The 13,850-nt window shown below is 42.0% G+C and overlaps 1 long non-coding RNA gene across 1 annotated transcript in view; it reads right to left on the bottom strand.

Moving 5' to 3' along the window:
* LOC138978690 (uncharacterized) overlaps positions 1–13,850 on the bottom strand; it is a 422,724-nt gene that overhangs the window by 217,869 nt on the left and 191,005 nt on the right. The window lies entirely within an intron of this gene.

The following is a 13,850-nucleotide window of genomic DNA, read 5'->3' as shown; positions in this document are numbered from 1 at the left end:
GTAAGTGCTCATCACTTTCAACGTATCGGAATTTAGATATAAATGTAAGTCGATTGATAATCACTGATACATTCACCAGCCCGTTGTTTGGTGGAGGATGGAAAGATGATTAGATGGAACTGAGCTCAGAAGGCACGAAATCGCATCATGTTTTCTTTCTTTTTTAGACCATTACAAGGGGACGGGAAGGGGGGGGGGGGGGGGGGGGTAGTGTAAGCCCCATATTTCCTTAGCTGTCTCAGCATTTTGTCTTCCATTCTTTTCCGCCCTACCACTTTTATTAGGTGTGCTACGTCCCTGTTTATTTCATTTTATTGCTCGGAACTTTGAGATTTGACCTGATCATCAGTTGAAGCTAGCCACGTTCAACACAGAACTAATACTAGACCAATAGGCGAAGTCCGGAGTTCCTCTGTCGGGTTTGAATGGGCTGTGACAGAGTGACTACTCTTGCTTTTTGTGAGGCAAGCTTTTCACACGTGTTTCTGACACACCCCGGCCTCGCTAGTGACTAACCTATACTGCCACGGGGGAAAGTTTGACTCAATAAAAACAAGAGTATTCACTCTTTCACAACCCATACGAAACCGAAAGAGTTATTTCCGAACATCGCCTATTCTTGTCTAATCAGCTCTTACCTGCAAACATATGTCATACTAGATGATTACCCGCTTCGCCGGGAAGAAGTAGAGCCGAATACCCGGCCGTCGCCGGGGACCCGGCTTTGCCGGGTGTACGCGCACGAAGGAAGGGAGATCTAAAAATAGTAACGTGCAGTGACCTTCTAAATATAGTAACGTACAAACGGGAATATGAATTGACGCCGGCGCACGAAGGAAGGGAGATCTAAAAATAGTAACGTGCAGTGAAAAACGAAAATCGGTTCAGCGCTGCGCGCTGAGAGCACGTGTTGAAATATCTGATCGATCAGGTTGTGTCCGGGGTCTCTGTGAATAAGCCCACCAAATTTGAAGCAGATCCATCGAGAACTTTGGCCGTGCATCGCGAAGACACAGACAGACAGATACACACACACACAGACACAAGTCGTATATATATATAGATAGATAGAAGGCATAAAAATTGTATTTATCTATTTTGCGTGTGTGTGTGTGTGTGTGTGTGTGTGTGTGTGTGTGTGTGTGTGTGTGTGTGTGTGTGTGTGTGTGCATCAATGAACAACATTACACCGATTTTCAACATCCGTCCGTCTCACCTGCAAACATAGGATGTGGGTTGTCCGTAGAAGAGCAGAACGCTGGAAAAGGTAGGGTAGGTAAGATGGGCATGGGAGGCAGTAGCCATGGAAACATGGCAGACCTTGCAGTCAGCTGAGAAGACAGAAGGGCGTAGAAATGGGGTGGATAAGTCGGGTGGGAAGCGGGTGGAGCCGGCTGGGCACACCGTTGCTGCCAGACCGAATGTACTGCTTTCTCCTGCTTGCGCCATTTGGCTCGGCGATTTTGGAACCAAACCTGTAAAAATGAATTAACAGATGAATAAATAAATTAATGAATACCATACCTTTTCGACTGAGTATCATTAAAGCACTCGATTTCACGGTTTTACAGGGTTTATAATGTTCGCAAGAAAGGAGCGATAGTCATGCCATGGTCGCTCATTTGTGGAAAAAGTTCCAATGCTTCAATATTTGCTGGGACAGCGATTTTGGCTGTTTTTTTGGCAACACAATCTAGACATTACTGTTCAGTCTTCGTTTTCACTTGTGAGAGTTATTTCCTGTTCTTTTCCTGAATTAAATGTTGAAAAAAAATATAACCTTTGAAAGATTGTTTAGCTCATCAACTGCACGGAATGACAAGAAGCTGGAACAAAATAAAGCAAGAAAGGAAACCGACAACAAAAACAACTTCCAAACTCTGCATTGATGATAGGGCAAAAAAAAAATAAAAAAATAGGTGTGGTTACGGTAACATAGCCAAAAAAAATAGGGTAGGAAGGTAGGCAATCACTTTTTTTTTTAAACTTTTTTTTTTTAATGTGTACAAATTAAACCTACTTGACAGGGAAATAAGTGTGCGACTCGAGCGCTTTTGCTTTCATTGCGTTTTCTGCACTCGTTTTGTTTTTGTTTTGACAAATGTAATAAAAAGTTATAGGGTCGGCCCCTAAAAATAGGGTAGGTCGGGTTACCGTAACCACACCTATTTTTTTTGTTAGGCCTAGGCAAAGCCAGATTATCCGAAGGGTTGTAACCGTTGGAATGCACGGACAATAACAATGGAATGGAAACGTAAATATTTACACAAAAGCAGTTATACAGCCTAAATAGCACGTAACCACAATCTCTTAGTCCCCATACCCAAGCGGACACTGAAAACGTGCCGCGTAACAATAACCCAAAGTACGGTCGAAATCTCTTTGCGGCCAAAGTCTGTCTGATTATCTGAGGATTTTGGTCAATAAATCCATCCCAGCAACACCCTCTCCTGATCAAGATCACAAGATACCCGGACCAGTGCTTGGAGTTCCTCCCACCCGGACCAAGGCTTGAAGTTCTTTCCACCCGGGCTAACGCTTGAAATTCCTACCACCCCTCCAAAGTAATGTTAACGGTCACCCTAATCTTCTTTGGTCGTTTGACCCTTCGCTGGACCTTTGAAAACCGCTGCAACCTTGTTCAACAGATCGAGACACAAAAGATTCCAGTGAGGGCTGGCTGATCACAGTGGAAACAGATGGATAAGACGTCTCTCAAGATTCTGCTCCCGTGCGCTGCCCCCCTCGAACCCTCGCCCCCAGGTTTTGTGGAGAACGGAGCGCTCAAAGGTTTCAATCGCTAATTGGCTGCTATCAATGCTCTCGCCGAGTGGTGTGAATGCTCCACCCGGAACTTAATCGGGGTGGGTTACGGGTGTGCCCCCTGGCTATAAACCGGCCACGGGTGGATGCTGGGCTCTCTTTTCCTTGTTGCTGGCTGTTTGAGAGTTTATTAAAAAGGATGTTGGGACTAATTGGTCAAATCAGCGAGCGAATTGTCGGCGTCGGCGCGCAGTCTTCTGGATATTCTTTGTGCATCTGCAGGATCTATATATACAGGGTGTTTGGAAATGCTAGGTGTATATGCACAGAGCAAGTCGAATAAAATTCCGACTTGGGCTTGAACAGTGACCTTGGATGAAAGTCGTGTGTTCCTTTTAATGCTTGTTATTCTCTCAGGTGCCAGGAGACGGGTTCCGAATAACTCTCGCTGACTTACTCTATATTGCACGTGTCACCGTATGAATTTACTAAATGATTTAGAGCGCTTACTTCCTCCCGTTTACTCAGACCTTGAAAAGTAATGCAAGATGTTAGAGCTATTTTACGAGCCCAACGAAGTAAACTTTAGCACGTTGAATGGGTGACTGATTGAGATGCTGTTTTGTTAAGAGAGACTGAGGTGGGCGGGGAGGATGTGAGGGTGCTGTATGTACGTGGGAGATTGCCGAATACAAATGCGCCGCTCTCTCGATCAAGACTGACCCACAGAATGCATCGCACAAGTGTTGTGTGTGAGAAAATGATTCACTTCTGTCTTCAGCATAATTCAATTCAATTCAATACAACTTTATTATCTGAAAATAAAACAAACAGAAAATTTTCTTTTTTTAGATAATTCTTTTTAATTCAGCTTCAAGGCCGAAAGTGGGGGGGGGGGGGGGGGGTGTGCGGGGGGTGCGAGGGTGATACATCAGTCTCAGTTTTTAAAGTGGTACAGTCAGTAAATGACCTGCCAAGATTGACAGCAGATTTCCGTAGAACTGCTTGGCCCGTTCTCACCTGGGCAAGTTGCTGGAGATCAAGAAGAGAGGAAAGAGACGATAAAGGTGGAGTGGACTTCACGCCGCTGCTATTTCTCTTTCATCCCTTTCCGTATTTCAACACCGTGACTGCTTCCTTCCCTCCACACACACTCTCTCCTCTCCTCTAACGCTGTGTTCCCTTTGGCCTTCAAACTCCGCCCTCTAAGAGGATTAGTTTCACTCCCTATTGTCCGCCTATTGCTCATGGAAAGTATTCGTATCCAGAGAATAATTGCAATAATTATTGGCTCAATTTCCACGGCTCTTGCACTGAGGCGCCTTTCACTGCGGACCGGTTCTTCTTTCACTGCGGAGCTTGTTTCCTGCTGCGCAGAGGGGCTCGCCGCGCAGGCGCCTTCCAATTTGCGACCCGCCATCTTTTTCAACCCGGGGGTAATTAATGTCGGATTGAGGGAAAGAGTAAGTGTGGTTAAGATACAGCGTGGAACACGCTATTGTGTTTGTAAACTTTAAATCTCAACGCCTCCCCGCCTTCCCGAGGGGTGATCCATTACGAGTTTTATTAGGAGTTGGCTGAGCAGAAGAAGCTTCAGCAGGCTAAGGGCAGAAAGGAACCGAGGGGAAGAATGCCTGCCGGATTAGCCCTGATCAAACCAGCATTGTAAAGTCGTTCTGTAATCATCTGACCGCTGAACATGGCGGAATTAATGAGGGTTCATGCTAATAGGGACACATCTGCGTGGTACTTTGTAAGAGATACACGCAGACAGCAGCAACAGTTCCGGAGAATTGATATGTGTACGACTGAGCATCTGGACTGTATACACCGATTTATTGATTTATTTTCGGTTAATTAGAAGTGTTGTGTCTCATTATTACATATCTTTTTTGTCGTGTTTATTGCAATTTTTTTTTAATTCATGTAACCCTAGTTTTGTAAAAAAAATAAAATAAAATATTGACTTGACTTGACTTGACTTGATTAACAGTTCTGCGGCCATTTTAGATTCGCACATGCGCACATCTTTTTCTACGAGCACTTTTGCTTCTTCTTCCTCTTTCGGTTTCCTGATTTTGAGAAAATGCGCATCCGCAGATCGTTTTTTCGAGAGTTTTTCTTCTTCTTCCTGTTCCGGTTGATTTGAGAAAGCGTAGATTCAGTCGGCAGAATGTGCAATTTTGTAGTCTTCCGGCCGACTTCAGGCACAATCATTTAGGACCGCGGTAAACACCACCTAACAGACGACTCAACTCTAAAGGATCTAAAGGAATAAGTGAAGTCACATATGAAACAGGATAGGTGCTCACAACAATACCCATTGCCCACCCCGGGTAGCTATAGCCCCTGCTCAGCACGATTTCCTCTTCTGTGATGATCTGATAATGAGGTAGTAATTCGACGCAGGATGAAATGTGTTCAATGCCACTTAGCGCCTACTTGAACACAATCGCACAATAGACGGCACAGAATAAGGGGACAATAGCTCAGTGGTGGAGAGCGGTCTGTAGCCTATTATGTGGAAGAGCTGACGGACTGTTGTCAAATAACAGGGAACCGGGTTGTAGCGAAATCAGAATTATTCGTGTAGATTAGCGTAAGCGCTCATCATGCGCGTATACCTTAGATTGAAAACCGTGGAAAATGTGTACCGCTGAAAAAGAAAAAAAACCCGTTTCCGAAAACATTAATAAACGTAACACTCCTCAAAGAAATCGGTCTTTCGGAAGAAGATTCGTAAGTTTTTGTTCTTCGCGTTTTTTTAATTAAAAAAAAGAAGTTATTGTTATTCATTTCTTACCTGAAACTTATGTGGGAAAACGATGTTTTCAGAGGAAAAAGAAGATAAGTCGGGTGGACGACAGTAATCGCTCTTTTTGTTCTGGTTAGTACCGCATTCGTCTTCTTTTTCTGTACCTAAGTAACTAACTTACTAAGTACTACAAGCACGCGCGCGCACTTAAAGGCTCAGGAATGCGCGTGCCTTAAAAACACCACCGTGTTCTCTTTATCCCAAATGATTCTTTGTGCCCACAATCCGCTAATCCGTCCCAACCTATACATTCTACAAATGTTCACATTCCAGACGCGTGCCTGCTGCCTTTGTTGGCGTTAAATAGTCACGTTCTCCAATTGTATAAAAATACTGAAACATCTTTGTAAACCCCCACCTTCTTTTTTTGGCCCTTCCTTCCCTTATATAAGTCCTCCCAATTAGCGGAGTTGAAGGAAAGGGCGCCTTCTCTATGAATTTCTCGCTGCCGCTCTCGGTCCAAATTTTTTTTTTAAATGTTCAAGGAGTTCGGAAGCACTTGTGATTTTTTTTAGTGTTGTGTTGGGGGGGGGGGGGTGGGGGTGGGGGGGGGGGGGCACTGAGAGCTCAAATGAGACAAAATTAGTGCTGATTTTTAAATCGGAAGTGGACAAACATTAGGCCACAAAAAAAATAGGTCTGTTTACGGTAACCCGACCGACCCTATTTTTTTCGCGCGACCCTAGACTTTTTTTGGGCATTTGGGGGGAAAAAAATCTTTTGGTTTTTTGGCAAAATAACGTAAAAATATGTTTTTTTGGAAAAAAAAAATCCCGACCTACCGACCCTATTTTTTGGGCCTATGTTACCGTAAACAGACCTCTTTTTTTTTTGGCCTTACATTTTTCCAATTTAAAAAGCGTTTGAATGACATTTCAATAAGATCAAATTGAGCATGGGGTGTCATCAATGAGAGGACTCAGGTGCCAAAACATGCACAATTAAAACCGAAAACTAACAACTATCTCTGCGTCGATAATATCCATATCCTGCCCATAAAAGACTCAGACATTGAGCACAGCAGTGTTGATGGACTGATTATCAAGTGACTGTGTCGATGACGGCGGTCCGCACAGACCTCTCTTTGAAGTCGACCCAACTCTCAAAGAGGTGACAACCATCGTGGCTAGTTGAAACCAAGCCGCTGTGTCTAGATCTAGTCTACGAGCTGAATGAATGGAACTTAGCCACCCCTTACTCCTTCCTCCTTTCTCACACAAAACCACACCGATTTTCGGGGCGTTTTGTAAAGTTGGGGGTCCTTTCACGGTTGTTTAAAGCGAAGCCGCAGTCCAACCTTGTATCGAAGAGCAATGGAGCAAAAGGGTACCCCTGTGGTACGCTAACTGCCTCGCCCGGGCAGGATGTGGAAGCAAATGGAGACAAGTGACTTGGGCATTACATGTACTCCGCTTCCAACAATCTTACGCCCGATGTCAGGCGTGAGGGTTGGACACGGGTTACCGATGGACATGGGGTGGGTGGGTGGGGGTGGGGGGGGGGGGGGTGGGGAGAGGCGTGAGTTTTCAAGAATGGAGTGGAGTGGAGTAGTACACTAAGGAGTTCATTTGTAAACTGAAAAGGAAGTAGGGGTTTGTGAATGTACTGGGGATGTTCAAGTGCGCGGTAGTGTGAACCCAGGTGCAAATTTGTTTGTATTTTGTTACAGTGCATGGTTTCTGGGTGGTGAATGCCTTTAACTATCTGTCTGATACTGAGGTCGTTAGACTCTGTAGAGTGCCACGAGCGCGACATTTCACACGCAGAATTAAGCTGGTGTTTTCAATTTTTGTCACACTCGACGTCACTGAAGCAACGAAGTTTGAGGAATTTCCTTTTTGCCAGCTGACCCTACCACACGCAGTTAGCCAATTCAAGATTCCATTTGCCCGCTCTGAAGCCTTTCCCCACCCCCATCTTTTAGATTTCTTCCTAGACTTCTTCGCCTGGTTCTTCTCGGTCCTTTGGTTTGACTATCTGTTGTTGGTTGTTTAAAGAAACCAAGGAAAAGTGTTTTTCTTTCTTCTTTTTCTTCTTTTCTTTTCTTTGTTATTTGTTCTCTCCTGTGGTTTGCAAAATGAAAGACAGCAGTCAAAACTGCTATCTCGCAGTAAAAGTGTGTGTGTGTGTGTGTGTGTGTGTGTGTGTGTGTGTGTGTGTGTGTGTGTGTGTGTGTGTGTGTGTGTGTGTGTGTGTGTGTGTGTACTGGCCGTATAAAATTTCATCTCACACGGCATCACTGCAGAGTGCCTAGAACTGTACCCACGGAATATGCGCGATATAAGACTCATTGATTGATTGATTGATTGTGTGCATGCGTATGTGTTTGTGTTTATGTGTGCATGCGCGCGTGTGTGCGTGCGTATGACTCGACTGTTTGCACGCGTGCGTGCTTGTGTGTGTTTATGTGTGAATGCGCGTGTGTGTGCGTGTGTTCAGACGGGACTCACCTGCACTCTTGCCTCGGTGAGGGTCACGTTGGCGGCGATCTGTTCCCGCATGGTGCAGTCAGGGTAGTGCGTGTGGCTGAACACTCGCTCCAACTCCCGCAGCTGGTCCTGGCTGAATGTGGTTCGAATCCTCCGCTGCTTCTTGGAACAGTGGAAGTCCTCAGAGTCCCCTTCGTCTGGGCTGAACGACGCTGTGTAGCAAGGACGGAGAAAAGCCATGGTATAAATTTACTCTTAAATTTATTAATAAAAAAATAATAAAAAATACAAGAAAGATGTTGGAACGTTTATTTATTGACAAACAAAACGTTACGTTCACAGATATATCGACCCAGCCTTTTTTTTAAGGGCACAGACAACCACTAATTAGACAACACTTATCTTCACAAATTGTTCAGCGGCTTGCAGTGAAGACACAAGCGAAAAACAAATCCAAAAAAACAAATAGACTGTCACCGTCCCAAAATTCAGAATTAAAAAAAAAAGGAAGGTATGTTATTGGAATGTTTGATAATGACAAAAGAAAACTGTCACTGTAACGTTTTGTTTTACCATAATTAAACGTTCCTGTAACAAACCTTTTTTGTTTTTGTTATTCATACATTTACTGTCTATATACACTTAAAAAGTTCGGAGAAGCCTGGTATAATATTATGCTGGTTGGGAGGATTGGGTGGGAGATTTGTTGTAAAATAGAATTAACATTTTTATTGATGAACAAGTGATGAAAATTAAATATTCAGTTAACCGTGATTGTATGATGTTTATAAATAAAAGACAAAATCTGACAAAACGCATCATGAAAAACAGGTGCAGCAATCTTTTGCTGAGTAATTACAAGCGGGAAATGAAACCGTGTGTGTGTGTATGTGCGTGCGTGCGCGCATAGTGCGGGCGTGCGTAAGCGTGTGTGTGTGGGTTAAATAGTATGTTGTTAGTCTTAAACTGTCTTGATGTTGTTGCTTTTGCATATGTATTTTGCTTGTTGATTTTTTTCTCATTCGTTTTCCCTTCTACAGTTCCCCATATTGTCCACCAAACCAAATATCATATTGCTTATAAGAGCACGTTTATAAACTTTGCTTGTTGTGCTCCATTTACTAATTGATTGTATGCGGCTTTGTTGTATGTAATTTTGCTGAATAAATTGTTTAAACCAAATGAAACAGTCCATCTGGTTTGCAAATTTAACAAAATAAAAAGAAGAAAGAATGAGTCAATCAACCAAGCAAGCAAGAAGTCAAGAACAAACAAACAAATCAACGAATAAGCAAACAAAGAATGGATAAATAAATGAATAAATAAACAAATATATAAATAAGTCAATAATTAACAAAAAATGAATTTACAAAAAACATTAAAAATAGAAGAATAAATACATAAATCAATAGATCAATTGATAAGTAAACGAATAAACAAATAAATCGTTCATTCATTCATTCATTTCTTTTTTTCTTACTTCCTTTCTTTCTTGCTTTGTTACTTTCTTTGATTATTTATTTATCTATTTGTTTATTTATCCATTTTTTAATATTTTTATTTAACATTTATTTATCTATTTATGTATTTATACATGTATTTATACATGTATGTATATATTTATTCATCCATTCAGTCATTCATTCATTCATTCAATTATTTATTTATTTATTTATTCAATTATTCAATCATTCAAATATTTGGGGTTTTAATTTTTATTGTAATTCAATCAAGTTGGCGTTTTAATGAAACAGATCCTGTGATTGGTCAGAATGCCCCAACTCATTAAAAATTACCGGTCATTAAATAGAGAATACTACATGGCTTACTGTGTCGTACCAGATTTACACGAGGTTTTGTTTAAATATTGAACTGCGAGCGAAAGCGAGCTGTTCACTATTTGAAAAAGCAACGAGTGTAAATCTGGTACGACACAGCAAGCCATGTAGTATTCTGTTTATCCTACATACTGTACTTACGTGTATTTTACTGAAAATGTCCTGCAGTCGAGGCAGCTAAATTGAAGACGCTTGTTTTGGAACCTCGATCTCTTCTAAGCCTCGTGCAATCTATTACGTCAAAGCAAAGAAACGTCACTCTGAAAGTGTGGCGTGACGTGTTAGTTCTAAAGATTCATCGAGGGTAATTAGCGAGCGCAATTTTTGTTTCTATAATGACGTTTGTCTCGGTGACTTTGGCATCATAAGCAGTGGAAAAACAGGTCCCTGCCAGACTTGCTTGACATGACCTCATTTACATGATATACACACGTGTGATTTGAACGATTATTATCTCACGGGTGTCTCTCTCACGTATGTAGGATAATTGTCGATAACCACTCGCTAAAAAAGCCATTAACAACCTGCTGGCGAGGCGCATTGATACAGCCTCAACTAGTCTCGGTTAGCTTTGAGGGTCATTTTACAAGTAGGAAATATGAAGGCCAACGAAATACCGAGACCATAAGGTATGCGAAGTGATGACGTCGAATACGTGACGTAAGTTGATGCATGAATTCTTCCGGACTACGTCAGTCAATTCTAAAGATCGCTTTTGTAATAAAAAGAAATTTGTTTTAGAGTTTTCTGTCCAGAAACGGTCAAACCCGTCAAAAAAGAAGGGAAAATGTATGTGAAAGAAAACAAAACAGGAGCAGAGTGATAAGACAGGAATACAGAGACATATTTCTTGGGACTTGACCCTTGCAGCTCTGCTTGCAGGTAGGTTGACTGAAAGTAGTGTGTGAACAGAACAGAACCAATTCTGTCTGTTTACAACCGCATGAAAGCAGGAAATAGATCGTCGTCAGATTGAATTACAATAACATTAACATGCTTCCATTTGAAACTTCTCGGTCTTCATCGCGGATTGACGCCCTCCCAAAGTCTAATTGAAGCCCTCCGTCGCTTCGCTCCGTCGGGCTTCAATTAGCTTTTGTCGGGCGTCAATCCCCGATGAAGACCTCGAAGTTTCAAATGGAAGCAAGTTTCAAATGGAAGCATGTTAATGTGTAATTATTATTTCTTCAGTTTGTTGTCTTATTTCTTTACCAATTTCTTATTTTTGTTGTTGTTACTTAAAACAAAAATACTTCTACTCTCTACAGTTGCTTTTTGTACTCCGTCTTTCCCTCCCTGTTTTAGCATTCCTAATATATTAATCAGTCATTGCATACTTTGGCTGGCTTATTTGAGAAGACTACAAATTTGCAATACCTCGCAAGAAATTCAAATTCATCTCACCTTTAGTAAATTATAGTCAGCAAAATGACTAACTAAGAGTCAAACATGTTTTGTGAGGATTCGGCGTCGTGAAAATGTGAGTATTGTACGTTAATTGTCAGAGTTTACAATAAAATAAATTGCGTTTTTATATATTGTAGCATCGAATAAAGCCAATCAGTTGTGCCTCGCAGTTTGGTTGGTTCCTGGTTCCTGGTCCTTGGCGGGGATATAGCTCAGTTGGTAGCGCGCTGGATTTGTATTCAGTTGGCCGCTGTCAGCGCGAGTTCGATCCCAGGTTCGGCGGAAATTTATTTCACAGAGTCAACTTTGTGTGCAGACTCTCTTCGGTGTCCGAACCACCCCCCGTGTATACTACATTGGGTGTGCACGTTAAAGATCCCACGATTGACAAAAGGGTCTTTCCTGGCAAAATTGCTTAGGCACAGTTAATAATTGTCTACCATACCCGTGTGACTTGGAATAAGGCCGTGAAAAGTAAATATGCGCCGACATGGCTGCAATCTACTGGCCGTATAAAATTTCATCTCACACGGCATCACTGCAGAGCGCCTAGAAATGTACCCACGGAATATGCGCGATATAAGCCTCATTGATTGATTGATTGATTGGTCGATGTTTTGGCCATTACATTCGATCAGCCGGAACCATTTTTTTCCTTCCAATGTCTTAAATAGTATAAGAATTTAACTGTAGGCTAACTTTACTTACTATCAAAACGGGGACCATTGTTATCCCCTTCCAATGTCTAAAATAGTACAAGATGTAAAGTGAAGGCTAACTTTACTTACAATCAAAACGGCGATGCGCATTTAGCTGCCTCTCCGGAGTGATGTTCCCGACGGTAAATGATCCCACCATGCCCATTCCCGGAGGTGAAGATGACGAGTGTGATGAGGACGATTCAGGAGAGGATGAGCAGCTCTTCACTCGCCCGTCATCCAAGGCGTCTTGTGTAAAGTCGTGTCTCTTCTTTTCCACCCACGAGGACGTTGATCTGGAGGCTTCCAAAGACCTCACGTTCTCATGATCGACGGGTTTGTTCTCATCTGGGTCTGAGTAGTGCCTGTGTTTTGTCTTGTTCCAAAGCTGTGACGGGGCTGTGTAGGATGTTTTTCTGCGAGGACTGTCGTCGGCTCTTTCCGTCGCAGGAGACCAGATTCGTTTTCGCGGACCGGATTCAGCTGCGTTCATGTCAGAATTGTCCGTGTCGGAAGATGCGTTCTCCGCAGCGTGTGGGTTGGGAAAGTCAGTTCCGTTATCAGTTTCTTCCGGTGTCTGAATTTTGTTGGTGTTTGAACTACTGTTTCTTTCCACTGTCTCCTCATACACCCTTGAGCTGAGCATTGTATGTTCATCTGGACTTAGCCTGTCAGCAACAGAAACGATTTGCTGAACCTTGTGGTAAGAAGTGCTGCTGCGATTTAGATTTTCTAACAAATACTCTCTTTTTGTTATTGAGGTGTGTGGACCAGTCAAATTCTTCCTCACAATAGTTGAGGTCCTCTCTGTTGCTGTGATGCTGTCCATTTCATCAATGTCTGATGAATGTCTTGAAGACATAGCGTCGGAAGAATGCACAGAATGCGTTGCGGTGGAAAAATGACCTGAAGCTACTGAAGTAGAAGCCCACGTACTTTGGTAGAAAGACTGAGATGCTTCTGAAGGCCTATGCAAGTTCACCTTTTCGGAGACTACTCTGTCGTTGTCTGGCGTGAAACTTCGATCTTTGTCAGTCATGGAGAAAATATCTGAGATCAACCTTGGTGGAAACAGAGTTTCTGAGGACCGTAGGATGCAGATTTATTTGCAGAACTTAAAGAATATAATTTTTGACCATTCTGATATCCATTTTTCCCACGAAGAGTAGTGTAGAAGTGTTATTCACACTTGCAGTGATGTAGGGTTCCTGTGTCCCGGTAAAGATAATCTGTGGAATACAGACGACATTTAAAAAAATATATAAAAGCACGTGAATGTAGGCAAAAACTATGCAATAAAAAAACGAAAAAATTAAAGAGACGAAATGAATAGGAAAGAAAGAAGTGTAGCAAAGCAAAGACAGACTTAATAACACAGGGAAAACAATGGCAAGAAAAATGTTTTTTAAAAAACAAAAACAAAAACACATTTTATAAACATCAAGGGGAAGATTAGAAAATAACCTACAAACACAGAAAAATCGAAGGAACGAAGCAAGCGAATCAGCCAACCATTACGTACGCATGCATGCAAAAAAACAAGAAAACAGCCCCTAACATCAAAAAAAAGAAAAGAAAGAAAGAAAGAAAGAAAAATAAATCACAGGCAATTTAAATAATTTTCCTGCTGAGTTATACGCAAACTGGTTCATTGAAACTGCGTGATAGAAGGAACAGATTGTTACAAATTGTTGCACATTTTAAATCATGTCAATTATGCCTACACCGAATGCGCGATTACAACACTTCATTTCAAAGGATACATGGTGTGCACAAATGTTTCGAGCGCCCACTGTGAGACCCAATTTTTTCATTTGTATATATATATTTTTTATTAGCCTGATTAGAAGGCTGCTTAATTGCATTACATATTCTTTAAAATGGTCGTCAGAAATAACTG

Source organism: Littorina saxatilis, linkage group LG10, assembly GCF_037325665.1.
Source record: "Littorina saxatilis isolate snail1 linkage group LG10, US_GU_Lsax_2.0, whole genome shotgun sequence".
Taxonomy (NCBI): Eukaryota; Metazoa; Mollusca; class Gastropoda; order Littorinimorpha; family Littorinidae; genus Littorina; species Littorina saxatilis.
The sequence above is the reverse complement of the archived record's forward strand: the minus strand, read 5'-3'. Positions and strand labels throughout refer to the sequence as shown.